General features: G+C 40.8%; 1 protein-coding gene and 1 long non-coding RNA gene across 3 annotated transcripts in view; one reads left to right on the top strand and one right to left on the bottom strand.

The window, feature by feature from the left end:
* Positions 1-5000, bottom strand: part of LOC118495833 — a 145288-nt gene that overhangs the window by 27589 nt on the left and 112699 nt on the right. The window lies entirely within an intron of this gene.
* Positions 2560-5000, top strand: part of LOC118495823 (zinc finger protein 335-like) — a 96192-nt gene continuing 93751 nt past the window's right edge. For both annotated transcript variants that reach the window (XM_036005039.1, XM_036005038.1), the window contains exon 1: positions 2560-2629. The gene's annotated coding sequence lies outside the window, so the exon portion shown is untranslated. The remainder of the gene's footprint in view (positions 2630-5000) is intronic.

The following is a 5000-nucleotide window of genomic DNA, read 5'->3' on the forward strand; positions in this document are numbered from 1 at the left end:
TCCACCCTAACTCTGACCCATGGTCCTCCACCCTAACTCTGACCCATGTTCCTCCACGCTAACTCTGACCCATGGTCCTCCACCCTAACTCTGACCCATGGTCCTCCACCCTAACTCTGACCCATGTTCCTCCACGCTAACTCTGACCCATGGTCCTCCACGCTAACTCTGACCCATGTTCCTCCACCCTAACTCTGACCCATGGTCCTCCACCCTAACTCTGACCCATGGTCCTCCACGCTAACTCTGACCCATGGTCCTCCACCCTAACTCTGACCCATGTTCCTCCACGCTAACTCTGACCCATGGTCCTCCACACTAACTCTGACCCATGTTCCTCCACCCTAACTCTGACCCATGTTCCTCCACGCTAACTCTGACCCATGTTCCTCCACGCTAACTCTGACCCATGGTCCTCCACGCTAACTCTGACCCATGGTCCTCCACACTAACTCTGACCCATGTTCCTCCACCCTAACTCTGACCCATGTTCCTCCACGCTAACTCTGACCCATGTTCCTCCACGCTAACTCTGACCCATGTTCCTCCACCCTAACTCTGACCCATGTTCCTCCACGCTAACTCTGACCCATGTTCCTCCACCCTAACTCTGACCCATGTTCCTCCACGCTAACTCTGACCCATGTTCCTCCACCCTAACTCTGACCCATGTTCCTCCACGCTAACTCTGACCCATGGTCCTCCACACTAACTCTGACCCATGTTCCTCCACGCTAACTCTGACCCATGTTCCTCCACGCTAACTCTGACCCATGCCTACGCACATTTTGGAGACAATAGGAACTGGTGACGCAGATGGTGAGGTGGTGAACTGAAGTCAGACTGCAGAAAGTAAATGTGGGAGTAACGATTACTCGTAATATTTTCAAGTATTGATGCCTCACACACATTTCTTCACTCCATATCATCCACGTTATCATGAAGATTAAACCCAGCAGTGCTAGTAACACTTGTACTGAGTGATAATTGTTCCATAAACACCTCCAACTCAAATCTTAAATAAAAATTAATTATTTATATTCAATCGGTGCTTTCTCACCGTCACATTGTCCGCTACGAAGCGCAGGAAGAGGAGATGGCCCGACTCTATGGAATACAGGATAACATCAAATACCCTAGCATTAGATAACGGCAGAACACAGTGTAGTGTAAATAACTATAACACAGTAATAAAGTCTTTAAAACTGTGCATATGTGACGGGTCACAACTGTATGTGATGAGATGCACTCTAGACACTACTGTCGCTTCTACACATCACAGACGGCCAGGTGGATTACATTTGGTTCTTTATTGCACAGTACTTTCCTTATCGCTCTGTAACACAGTGCGGCAGTGGTATGTCAATCAGCATTGGTCTCAGGATTACAGTCAATATAATAACAACAGAAATTATCATAACTTGATGTGATCGTATAGTGTATATTACCTAATATATTCTAATACATTACAATGCCTTAGGCTACCTTATATTCACATTTGCACAATCAAATATATCTCCATATGCACTGACATTATACTGGTGAAAACACCCCCCAGTAATCCATTTTAAAATATAAGGAAAGATAGAAAAACCACATTCACCATTTAGCATGAGGTGAGCTCTATACACGCTAAAAGTCCTGATTATTTGCATGGAGTCTGGTGGAAATATGCTGGCTCTATACACGCTAAAAGTACTGATTATTTACATGGAGTCTGGTGGAAATATGCTGGCTCTATACACGCTAAAAGTCCTGATTATTTACATGGAGTCTGGTGGAAATATGTTGGCTCTATACACGCTAAAAGTCCTGATTATTTACATGGAGTCTGGTGGAAATATGTTGGCTCTATACACGCTAAAAGTCCTGATTATTTACATGGAGTCTGGTGGAAATATGCTGGCTCTATACACGCTAAAAGTCCTGATTATTTACATGGAGTCTGGTGGAAATATGCTGGCTCTATACACACTAAAAGTCCTGATTATTTACATGGAGTCTGGTGGAAATATGCTGGCTCTATACACGCTAAAAGTCCTGATTATTTACATGGAGTCTGGTGGAGATATGCTGGCTCTATACACGCTAAAAGTCCTGATTATTTACATGGAGTCTGGTGGAGATATGCTGGCTCTATACACGCTAAAAGTCCTGATTATTTACATGGAGTCTGGTGGAAATATGCTGGCTCTATACACGCTAAAAGTCCTGATTATTTACATGGAGTCTGGTGGAAATATGCTGGCTCTATACACGCTAAAAGTCCTGATTATTTACATGGAGTCTGGTGGGTTTGGTGATGGTGATTTCGGGGCTGTTTGATGTTAAACTAAAAGGATCTTACTCTTTAACTAAAAGGTCTATCTCTGTAGGGATCCATCCCATAATGTTGTCAGACTCTTAGAATAATAATCTGAGTCTGTCAGCAGCAACAACAGAACTTTTAGTGACTCTAACTGCTGCTGAACATCTTGTGTGTTTATCTGCTGTAGCAGCCTCAGTTTGGTGTCCCTCCATCTTGTCCACCAGGTGGCAGTAAAATCGACCGGATGTAACGTAGGGACTGTAGAGGAAGAGAAGCGGAAGTAAACAACAGCAGCAGCAGCAGCAGCAGCTTTAGCAGGAGGTGAGTTTTAATATTTATATCTTTTAATATTTCAGCGATGACGATGCACACGGCTCAGTAGCTTCTGCTAACACTGTTAGCTTCTCCCCACAGGGTAAAAAGCATCTCGTTAGCATCTTGGTAGCATCGCGTTGTTTGTGTTGTGTGTATCTGTGGTTTAAAGTGTGTTAACAGTCAGTCAGCAGGTCACACAGGGACAGTCTGATCTTCATTCATAAACTCGATAAATATCCAGCTTCTGTGTGACGTTACTTCATTACAGAAAAGATCACGTTACATGTTGAGGAGGTAAACACATCTCGCGATATTTCTGTCTGCAGAACAACAGAACTCACTTTGATGTCCCGTTTCAGGGGAAAGATCCAGAAACATGGTGGTACTTTTAGACATTTTTTGTTGTTGTTTTTGAGCGAAATATTTCCGATTAATGGATGGATCATGTTCCTTCTTAATAACCATGTTTTACAACAGTGACAGCAGCTGCAGATGGGACCTTTTCACTGCTCTTTTGGAGTTTTTGTGGCTTTCTTCGACATTAAGTCTGTCAGTACATGTATCTACCTATTACTATTATAACTATTACTGTGGTGTCTGGAGGAGAAGATATGGAAATATTATTAAAAGGGACGAAAACATTTCAATTCGGGACAGAAACCTCAAAAAATATTTAAAAAACCCATTAATGTCTCATTAAAATGTTCTCACAGCTTTAGAAAGTTATATTTTTATTTTGTGTTGTTGTAGTCCAAATATAACTCAGTGTTAGGACTACAAATGAGACCAGCATGCAGCTGATGTTGCAGCCAATCAGCTTTGGTGTTGTTAGAGCGAGTCTCTCTGGGATTGGTCCACAGACATACAGCAGATGTTATACCTCTATGGGGTTATATATCTGCCTCATTCCTTATATTTTGCAAGCACATGACATGACATTATGTGACAGAGGCCCTGGTAAACCTACTCAGGTCACCAACAACCCAGACAATTAATTTGCAGTCACACTTTTATACACATCATTCAGTAAATCTGTTACCAAAAATACCACATTACATTTAGTTTAGTCAGTTCAGTTTATTCATTTCAGTCATTTCTATTTTTCAACAAACTATGTTACTTAACCATTACTTCAAACTCTTTCTCCTCTCCCTGGGTCTGAACCAGAGCTGAGGCAAAGTGCTGCTCCATATAGGGCCTACAGCAGTCCCACTCAGGTGAGCTGATGGTGGAAGATACCATGTATCTGGGTCATAGGTGCTGCTCCATATAGGGCCTACAGCAGTCCCACTCAGGTGAGCTGATGGTGGAAGATACCATGTATCTGGGTCATAGGTGAGGGTAGATGTTCTAGTTGAAAATGTGTGTAAGTTTCTGTGTTTTCTAAAGTAAGATGAGTGGAAAATGATTTTTTCAGGAGTCTGTTATTTGTTTATTGTAGAAACTATCAGTGAAATTCTAAATGTGTAAATGGTAACATAATTGAGAGATAACTGAAACCATTAAGAGTTGGTTGGTCTAGTGGGAGGGGCTTAACATATATAAGCCTCTGGCCACCTAAGCATGGGGGGTCAGTCTGAGGGGGGCTACTATCCAGACAGGTGATGTGAATTTTGCTAGTGAAAACCTGGTGTAAAAAGATATATTTTTTGTTTATGTTTTTTTTTTTTTTTTGCTGTGGACGCATACCTGTCAAGTTTTGAATTTGAAAATAAGGGAAATTTTCCGGCGCCCACCGCGAGCAGTCCCACCACCCCAACCAAGCTCCAGTGTCCCTTACATTTTAAGACAGGTGTACAAGAAAGCTAAAATCACCTCTTGATGCAGAATGCTGACAACATTTACAATTTATAGCATTGCTTGTCTTTACATTTACATTTTATTTTCATTTCACACATTCTTTTCATTTCATATAACTTTTCTTTACTCTTTTAGTGAGTTATTGTACACATTTGTTGCAGACTTTGCATTCTTTAAGACTGTTTTGGAAGGAGTGTATTTGTGGGCTGGGCCAGAGTGGTTAATTTTACATGAGAGTAGAGCGCAAACACTTCTGTTGTCTAACGTCATCTTATTCTCTGTAACAACCTTTCATACCACGCTAAACACCCTTTCTGAACTCATCATCTGACCTCACACACTAACCTCGCGACGACTGCCCCCTACAGCACCTGTAGTCATAGACATATATATATATATATATGTATATATATATATGTGTATATATATATATATATATATATATATATATATATATATATATATATATATATATATATATAGATATATATATATATATATATATATATGACAGCACCTGTAGTCATAGACATATATATATATATATATATATATATATATGTGTATATATATATAT

Source organism: Sander lucioperca, chromosome 9 (assembly GCF_008315115.2).
Source record: "Sander lucioperca isolate FBNREF2018 chromosome 9, SLUC_FBN_1.2, whole genome shotgun sequence".
In the NCBI taxonomy this organism is placed as follows: domain Eukaryota; kingdom Metazoa; phylum Chordata; class Actinopteri; order Perciformes; family Percidae; genus Sander; species Sander lucioperca.